This window comes from Microtus ochrogaster, chromosome 4 (assembly GCF_000317375.1).
Source record: "Microtus ochrogaster isolate Prairie Vole_2 chromosome 4, MicOch1.0, whole genome shotgun sequence".
NCBI lineage: Eukaryota > Metazoa > Chordata > Mammalia > Rodentia > Cricetidae > Microtus > Microtus ochrogaster.
In genome coordinates this window covers 14743457-14753801 of record NC_022011.1, presented here as the reverse complement: position 1 = coordinate 14753801, position 10345 = coordinate 14743457, and positions in this window count along the sequence as shown.

Below are 10345 nucleotides of genomic sequence, written 5' to 3'. Positions count from 1 at the left end.
CCTCTGTGGAATATGTTGACATCGCCCCCACCCTCTAGCAACTGCTTTCCTAGCTCACATGGTGTGTGTGCACTGCGTGTACCACCCTTGATTCAGACTGGAAGCCCGAGGGACACCAAGTGGCCAAGGCATATATAACACACCCATCCATTTCCACAGCATCAAGGCGCATACTCCATCTGGATACAGGGTAGGGAAGGTAACATGCTGGGGGATGTGAGGAGTTCAGAGCCTGGCTGGGCAGAATGCCACAATGACAGACTTGTCACATTGATACCCCGGGGTGCCACAAAAGTAGGAGGGACCCCACCTGAGATATCATCAGGGTCTGAAGAGGAAGCACTCCATTCTAGCAGGTGTCCACTCCTCCTACAGGGTACAAAGAAAGTTCCGATTGGCTAAGCACTCAAGCCCTGACTGAGTTACTTTGTAGCAGGCTTTCATACCAGGGAAGATCACACCCAGGGTGGAAGCCATACCTGAACATACACCTTCATCTTCTAGGAGTCAGGGACAGAGGAGCTACTTAAGTCACATCTTAAGGGCTGAGCAGGAATTTAACTAAGGAGCCACATGAAAAAGGGTGCTAGAGCCAGAGGGGTCATGAGGGGTCTAGAAGCATTCGTTCGCTCCCTAACTTAGCGACACAGCAATCGCTTCGTTCCCTGGCCTCGTCATTGTTATCATGCTGATTGCTCTGCAGAAGCCTATGACTGGACCTAGATCCCTGGGCACATACGTCCCAAAGCCACGCGCTGGTCAGGGAAGAGAATCTCCCATCCTGGTCCCCCACCTTCCAAGTATGAGGGTTGACAACCTTTTGTTCCCCACCATCAAAGCTCCCATGCTCTCCTCTGACTAGCTTCCTTCCTGAGTCCAAATGGAGCTCCTGACTCATCCCCTGTACCATGTGGTTCCCACACGGCAGGGTGGGGGAGGTGGAAAGCCAAGTGGATGGGAGAATCCAAGGTGGTCGGGAGCAAAGGCCTTTGTAGAAGTCTGGCTTCCCACAGAAGAGGAAGATAAGGCCTCCGGATAGGTAAATCAATTCAACTTTAATGCCAAACAGAAGGTTCCCTGGGCAGACTTCTAGCCTCCCCATCCTCCCTGCCCCTAAGCTCTAGTACAGAGGGTTCTTCCATCTCCATCTTGGAAGGTTTTCTCTGGGCATGGCCACTACCCTGACCCAGGGGGATGGTCTATCCTACCGTCTCACACCCCTCAGAACACACATATTGAAAAGTGGAGCCTTTAGGAAGCAATTGGCCACTTAAGAGGGATTCGTGCATTTTTCAAGAGTCTCGGCTGAAGGGTCATGAGCTCCTGATCAATCGGGAATGGACTGGTGACCCCCAGAACAGACCGTTAGAAAGCTGGGCCACCCTTGTCTTCTGTCCCCTCCATTTGTGCCTCTTATGCCTGTTTTTTTTTTTTTTTCTACTGGGAGTTGATGTAGTGTGATACCCTTTCTGATACCACAGTCTAAGACAACTGTTCTCAACCTCTGGGTCATGGTCATCAGGAAATGCCTATTCCCAATGGTCTTTGGAACTGAGACACTGCTCAGTAGCAAACTGCAATTACGTAGGAGCAACAAAATAATTTTATAGCTGGGGGTCACCACAGCATGAGGAACTGTGTTAAAGGGTCACGGCATTAGGAAGGTTAAGAATCACTGGTCTTTCCAGCCTCTAGAAAATGCTATGAAGTTTACTGTGAGACAAGTAAACTTGGCTTCTTGAGAATGCATGTGTGTATGCATTCATGACTCGATGTGTTCATCATGTGTACAGGTGTGTATGTGTGTTTGTACCTGCAGGTAGAGGGAATTCCAGGCTTTACAACGCGGTCCTCTAGGGCAGAAACACCAATTAGAAGCCAGTGAAACAAACTTCTCCCTTAAGGGGCCCCCAAAAGCCTAAGGCCTTCCCTTAAAGCCATGGAGCAAAACCAGAAGAGCTTGCCACCTAGGCAGATCCTCTCCCCTGCTCAGAACTCCTTGCATTGCTAAGGGCATTTTGAAAAGTCCCTTAGAATATCACTCTTGCAAGCCCCACCCTTGCTGGAACCCTGGACAGCATCCTTGAGCCATGGGGGCAGATGTAGCCTCCAGAATCTTCTGTCATTGCCAAACAAGTCTCCAGGTCTGTTCTGGGGGCTGGGGGCCACTTACAGCTCACCAAAACAGCCAGACTTTCTCACAAAACTACCCCCTCACCCCACGCCCAGTCCAGAAGCTCTGCATGGGCTGACCGCTAAAGATCTCAACAGCAGTGGCCCAGGCCGGACCCAAGGACCCTTCTTACCTCCTTGGCGTGTGGGGACCCATTTGCCTTACAGTCACCCGAGGAGTATTTTTTTAAAAGAAGTATTATATATATTTATGCCAGAAGAGGGCATCAGATCCCACTAGAGATGGTTGGATGCCACTATGTGGTTGCTGGGAATAGAACTCAGGATTTCTGGAGGAGCAGCCAGTGCTCTTAACCTCTGAGCCATCTCTCCAACTCCCCACCCCCAAAGAAATACTTTTATCTGTAAGTCTCCAGTAAACTGTATTCTGTCCACGCTTGGGTCTGTTCACCTTTCTCCATTTTCCTATCACCTTGGGCCAGTTCTCACATACAGAATATAGCCATGTAAGCTTCGCCATAGAAGGACCGTGTACACTTTGGCCAAAGGAATCTGATGTTGATGGAGGTCTCAGGCTATTGGTTGGGGTGTTGTGAGAACTCTTTCCCTGGGGAGATATGAACAACGCCTATCCCTTCCTCCTGAACTCCCAACACAAACCAAAGTCCTGTTTCTTCACATTCACCATGCAGAACCGACGAGTTTATTGGGTTTACTTACAGAGCTTGGTGACCCCAAAGCGGCACTGAAAAAGTCTTTACCCAGGATGGATGATGGCTTCCCCATAGCTGCACAGAAAAAGCCTTCTCTCCTAGTTCTCTGCAGGCTGTATACTCTTTCCCCTTCTAGACACCTCAAGCAATTAGGGTAGAATTTCCTGCAAGTGGCTGGGAGGAGTGGCCAGAAACTCAGGTACAGGTTCAATGACCTTCCCTGTATCTTTCTGGTCTCATAAAGATGGCAGCACTTTGGCTCATAGGATAAAGGCTTATAACACAAGCGGAACAGAGGGAGTCTGGGAAAACAGTTTTTCCCAAACCCTCCTTAGTAGACCTCGTTCCACAGTAGTGGAAAGGGTACTAGGTTCAAGATCCAGTTCTCACATGACCTCTCTGGATCTTCTCCTTGTGGTTAACAAGATGTTAACCTCTGTCCTGCCCCCCCCCCCCGGTCATGGGGCTTTGTGGGTTTAAGTGCATCTAAATACGGCCTGAGTTTGTCTCTCTGGGTCGCGGCTAATTGTCCACACCCCTCTGTCAGCACGGAAAGGCAACAGGGAACGGCTCGAGAAAAAGGAGCTGCGTCCTACTGTTGATGGTAGTTCCTTTCACACATACAGCAGACATCCTGCCATGTACCACAGGTCGGGACAACCTCTCCCATCTGACAACAGGAAACAGAGGCTCGCTAAAATCAAGGCGTTAGAGGTACTCCAGGCAGGGGTGGGAAAGTTGGGAGTGACATCCAGGTAATCATTGAAAAATAACGATACCTGCTCTACCCATCAAACACTTTCTACATTTCTGGCTTGGAAGGGAGGAGGTTAGAGGTCACAAGAATTCAAGACCCAAAGGAGGAGCTAGAAATAGAAGGGCTTCTTAAGTTTCAGGTACAGGTTACACCTGCTGTAACTTCTGGTCCTCCATTCTCACAGAGGAATGGGAAGGTGCTACTGTCATTGTCTGCCACCAGGCAGGTACCAGAGCTGAATACACACACACACACACACACACACACACACACACACACACACACACACACATATATATATCTCAGATATCCTGCATATCAGATATTTACATGTGATTCATAACAGTAGCAAAATTACAGTTCTAAAATAGCAATGAAAATAATTTTATGGCTGGGGCCACTACAACATGAGGAACACACTGTCTTCAAGGGTCGCAGCCTTAGGAAGGTTGAGAACCACTGGCCTTGGGTGATGTAGCAAGCACTAAAAAAGGACTTGAGCCTGAGGGGTTAGGGTCATGGTTGTTCTCCTGACCCTGCCATCAGTGTTCACTTGACATCCTTGTCTGGCCACTCCTCCTCAGAACAGTCTGGGAAAGTCATTGTGGGACATCACAGAGATTCCCCCGTATGGAAGACAGAGCCATCCTCAGGAAGAGCCTGGCCTCCTGTTCTGAGACAAGGGCAAGAGGCAGGGCAGGAGAATCTGGACGGAGGGGGGAGGGCCTTGGACTTCCCACAGGGCAGGGCACCCTGACTGCTCTTAGGACTGGAGAGGGAGGGGAGTGGGGGGAGTGAAAAGGAAATGGGAGGATGGGAGGAGGTGGAAATATTTAATAAATAAAACATTAAAAAACAATATTAATAAAAAAAATATAAAAAAGAGAGGCAGAGCAGGATGTAGAACTTGAAACAGAGCCAGGGCCAGCGGCTTTCCAGCACGGACCCTGGCCCTGTAATCCCTTCCTCACAGCCCACCTCTTCCCATCCTGCCCCTCCGCTCTGTGCCCCAGCTTTCTTCTGTGGATTAATTAAGCAACCTCTTCAAGGCCTGGGGGACACAGCTGGAGACCTTGCTTGTCCAGACCAGGTCTCCGGTGATGAATAGCTGTCATCCTGCAGCGCACTGGAGCCAGAAGTCAGGACTCTGGACCCAACTCCAAGAAGTTTTGCTCAGTGGCTTCTCTTGCCTTCCTCCTTTAAAGTCTCGGGGAGGCGAGGAAAGGACTGTGCCGGTCCTGCGGCGCCCTGGCCCCACCCACAGCCCGGCAGATGCCCACCTTACCCTGTCTTGCTGGCAGGCACAGTGGCACGCCCCAGCATCTCAGCGGCGATGGCCAAGTTGCGGTGGTTTCCGGGCACCCTCCCCGAGTGCTTTGGGACTGGCACTTTTAATCCACGTGATTTCTCGGCAGCCGCGGCGGGTTCCATGAACAGGCGAACAGCGCTAAGAGGCCACTTTCAGTTTCGCACCGAGCGCGGTGGATGGAGCAGGCGTCGAGTCGGTGAGTTACCTGCCCAGATGGGGGCGCGGATGGAGATTATGGGTTCGGATTCCTTGCCAAGAGGGAGGAGGGGGTGCCAGAGGCCCGGTGGGGGACACATGGACAGATACGTGGGTGGGCACTCGTGGCTTAGCAAAATGCAGTCAGTCACTGCAGTTTGGGGGCAATAGAAAGTGACAAATTGGGGAGTCACTCAGTCTGGGGAATATGCTATATGTCTGTATGCCCCTTCTCCGGGGCTACACCCGGCATCCACTGGAACCATCCTTCCTTGCTTTTTTTTTTCCTTTTCAATTTCCATTGCTTTATTAATAATCACAGAAGTCCACCTGTTTGTTACGATTCCGAAATTTCAGCCTAAAATAAAACAAAACAAAAATGAAAATCCTTTCTTAATACATTTGTAGAATAGAGTTTGGCTGAGCCATAAAAGCTTGCCGTAAAAGCCTCCTTCCATGCTCCAACAGTCGCCAACCTCAGGTTTCCCCATCAGCTATGTTTTCTAACGAATAGAAAATTCTCCGATAGAAAATCTCAACAGAAATAGCTCAGAGTGTCCAAAAAGACAGGAATCATTTTAAAAAATAGAATATTCCGTTAAAAAAAAACCCTCAACTATTCTTTAAGCATCTCTTTTTTGATGATCAGTGAAACTTACCAGGTGCAAGAGTAGATCTGGGTAGTCTTTTGTTCCTGGTCTGCCACATTGCCATGTGGGTTTCACTCAGAAAAGTTGGAGTTGGGAGTTGCGGAAGTGGCCACTTGGGAGGGTCCTGCAGAGCCCCCGGTCTTCAGTACTGTTTGCATATCTTGTTGGGATTCTTTTAAAAAGATGGTGTCGGGGGCTTTGCGTGTAAAAGGTATTTTGAAAATTGACTCCCGTGATTGGGAAAAAGGCCAGGGAATGGCAAAGATGGGTGTGTGTAGCCGAGCCATACCCGGAGCTTTCTCTTTCCCCGTCACTTTCTTTCTCTCTAAGGGACGAGGAAACCTGGAAAACCACCGGGTTCTAGCTCGGTGGTAGATCAGACCCTGTGTTGAGTCCTGGGCACCACGGAAATAACACAGGAAGCCTGATCTCCCACCAGAGAACAGAGCAGCGTGATAGCTGATGATTGGGGTTCATAAGCAGCCCCCCCCCCCGTGTACTTCCTTCAGCCCAGTCCCCAGAGTTTACTCCTGGGGGCTCTCAGCCCTGTGCCCTTGCTGAGTGATCATGAGCTAACAATTGCGTCTCTGGGAAGTTTGATTTCCCATCTATAATACAGGCATAATGGATAGTTCAAAATTTGTCTCATAGATTGACCAAGCAAAAGTAAAAATAGTGCTTGGCCCCAAGAACAAGGAACCTTTGGTCCTGATTGGACAATTCCAGAAGCTTAGGAAATGCCACAGTCTGCTTAGCCCAGGGTTGGCCTGCTTTCAGAAGCTAAGTGTGATCAGGTCTAGAACTTGGATGGGACCATCTGCTTAGGCTTGACCCCTGACTAGCTGGAGATCAGCAGGGCCTGACCAGTGTCCTTGCACCCCAGCACACCTCCCTCCTTCCTCTGAAGAGAACCCAGAAAAATGTCTTCTCCCCTCTGTTATGCTGTGTGTTGGGTCCCCTAAGGAAGACATGAAGTCCTGACTTCCACTGCCTCTGAATGTGACCTTATTTGGACAGAAGGTGGCTGCAGAGAGTTAAGATGGGGTTGTAGGGTAGGCCCAGTGTGACTACTGCCTGGTCATAGAAAAGATCAGCATGTCAAAACAGACACCTTGGGGTGGGCAGTCACGGTGGGAGGCCAAGACTGCAGCCACAAGCTGAGAAAAAAAAATTCCAGCAACCGCCCCAACTGGAAGAAGGAGGGCTCCTTTCTAATGCCTGCGGAAGGGCCTCTGCCCACTCCTGGGTGCAAACATGCAGTCTACAGCCAGCCGAGAGCAAAGCACTGCTCTTTCCGTCAGTGCTTGATGGGGCTTGGTTACCACATCATCTCAGCATCTCACCTGTATCACCAGCAGAGAACTGGGCAAGTGCAGACACTTAACGAAATTTTAGGGGAGGGGTGTGGCTTAAGAGTTTGCCTGGCTTGCAGAAGAGTTGGGTTCTCTGCTTGCCACAGATGGCAAACAAAAACAAGTCTTTGTAGGTGTTTTCAGGATGCAAAGCATGGTCTCTTCACCAGATCTGTTTCTGTGAGTGCGGGCTGACAGCCTCCACCCTGTGTGGCTGGAACTAATTCTGCAGAAGAAACATAAGTTAGAAGCAAAAGAGAATAGATCTTCCTGGCTGCTGGTGCAAGGGGCTCAGAGAGCAGGAGCAGGATCTGTGGAGTTTACAGGCCCTCAGAGCACCTGCGTAAAACAGGCAGAAGGGGAGGCAAGTGTCCCTGGCTGCTTGTGGAACTTGTCACCCTTAAACGGATGTGATTGTAAAGCTGGCACGTTAGCTCCAGTTTCTAGGTCCCTGGAAGCTGGTAGAGTTGACGTGGCCCCCAATCTTCTCATTACGGGAACCCCGAGTCTTCCATTCTGAGGATCTCAGAAATGGGGGCAGAGGACTCAGTTTTTCTGGTCACCTCTGACTGCAGATTCTTTCTCCTCTCTGTCTTTGTCTCAAACCAAGACTTGGACAGACCCGGTTCTCTGGGTTGGGAGACCAGAGGAGACCTGATTTAACTGGTTCTTCCTGTTGGTGCTGCTTCCCATACCTCTTCCGTAATTCCTCCCAGGGGAATCTTCTCCACAGAAGCTTTGGCCACCCTCTGTCTGGCACTGATGACGGGGTGAAAGGGAATTAATTACATGGAGCTGATAGACACAGGCCCTCTAGCACCAGGTTTTTCCATGTGTGTGTCATATTGTATTTTTTTTTAAACAATCTTATCTTACACACCAATCCCAGTTCCCTCTCCCTCCCATCCTCCGGCGCCACCCACCTTCTCTCCACCCCACCCCCATCCACTCCTCAGAGAGGGTGAGGCCTCTCATGGGGAGTCAACAAAGTCTGTCTCATCACTTAGGGCAGAGCCAAGGCCCTCCCCACTATATCTAGGCAGAGCAAGGTATCCCTAGTTTATGCCCTAGGGATAAATCCTAGGGAAATCTCCAGGAATCCACAAGGATGACCTCAGCTAAGACCCTAAGCTATAGTGCCCTTAACTGCCCTTCCCCTATAATCAGATTGATGACCACCTTAATTGCCATCATGGAACCTTCATCCTGTAACTGATGGGGAAGCAGATGCAGAAAACCACAGCTGAGCACTGGGCCAAACTCCGCGAGTCCAGTCATAGAGAGGGAGGAGCAATAATATGAGCAAAGGGCCAAGACCGTGATGGGGAAACCCACACTAACAGCTGACCCGAGCAAGTGGGAAATCACGGACTCCTGACTAACAAGTGGGGAACCTGAATAAGACCTAACTAGGCCCTCCGAGTGTGAGTGACAGTTGTGTGGGATGGGTAGTTTGTGAGGCCGCTAGCAGTGTATCCATACTTTAATGGACTCAGATTTAAAAAAAAAAATGAGATATCACTTGTTAAACTAAATAATACGAACAACTTGGTGACACACACCCAGTATTTAGGAGGCTGAGGCGGAAGCTTTAACAGAGGTAAGGCCGAGCCTGTCCTATGCAGTGAGATCCTGTCTCCAACTTTTTTTTAAAATAAGTAATTTAATTAAGTAACAAATACATTCATAGTGTAAAGAGGTAAAAATCCAGCGACCCAGATACTTTCTTTGAAGACAATTGGTGTCACTGGTTTCTATGATGCCTTCTTCCAGAGTCTAATTGGGCCTTTGCAGACAGGTGCATCCAGGGTTTCCCTGCACAGTCAGCTTCATTAAATAGACTTTATATTATACACCTATATAGTATACAAATACACAGACATGTACGTATGTGATTCCACACCTGTACACACCTGTATTTCCTCTCTCATAATGATAGTGTACTGTATGGAGTGTGCACACAGGTTTTTTTTATTCATTTAATGTGATAAGTAATCTTTATTTCCTCTCTATATACTTTTTATTTTGGTGCTAGGGACAAATGCAGGGCATTGGGCATGGCAAGGGAGTGATTTTCCATTGAGTCCCGTTTCCAGCCCTCTTTATGGCTGTATGCTCTTTGCGAATAGAGAGTCCTGTTTCTGCAACTATATCCTGTACTTTGACCATATCTACATAATAAATGCATAAAATAATATGATTATGGTGTATATGTCTATTATTTTATGCAGCTATATAAAAATCCAGGGTCCACAAATGAAGAAAAACATTCAATATTTGTCTTTCCGAGTTCATCTTGTGCTCACTTAATCTGGTGCTTTCCAGTATTGTCTATTTTCTTGCAAAAGCCATCACTTGTTTTTCTTTTTTGGTGAACAAAATACCATTTTGTATGTGTATATGTGTATGTTTGTTGGGCCTGTGTGTGTGTGTCTGTGTGTGTCTGTGTGTGTGTGTGCATGCCACATTTTCTTTATCCATTCTTTAGTTGACGGAACACCCAGGCTGACTCTACAGCTTGCCTCTTGTGATGGGGTGCACTAAACACGGGTATGCAAGCATCTCTGGGGTGTGTGGATTGGGAGTCCTTGAAGTATACAGGAAGTGGTACAGCTGGGTCATACGGTAACTCTATTTTTAGGGTTTTTTTTTTTTTGAAGTGCCTCTGTATTAATCTTTATGCTGGCTAAACTAATTTACACTCCCAGCCACTATACATGTATATATTTTTGTATATATATGTTAATATATTCCTTTATTCTTGAAACCACAGCACTCGATGCTTTCTGAGTGACAGTCATTCTGTCTGGGGTGAGAGGGGATTCATTGCTGTTTCAGTTTGAATTCTGACTGCTAAGGAAGTGAACCTTTTTACGTCCATTTGTCTTTTATCCTTCAGCTTCCGAAACTGATCGTCTTGTTTGGTTTTCTAGTATTTAGGGTTTTTAGGCTTTTGAGTTCTTTACATGTTCTATTAATCACCTGCCACATGTACAAGTGAGAAAGCTTGTCTCCTGTTCTGTTAGTTCTGGTTTGTTTGTTTTTACTTGTTTCTTTGGCTGCACGGAAGCTTTTGTTTCATATGGTCCTATTTCTCAGCTCCTAATGTTGTTTCCCATGCTATCGGGATTCTTTTCAGAAGGTCTTTGCCTAAAGCTGTCTCTTAAAGTGTTTGGTTGTGTTTTCTCTAATCTTTTCAGAGGTCAGGTCTTACATTAAAGTCTTTGTTCCAATTT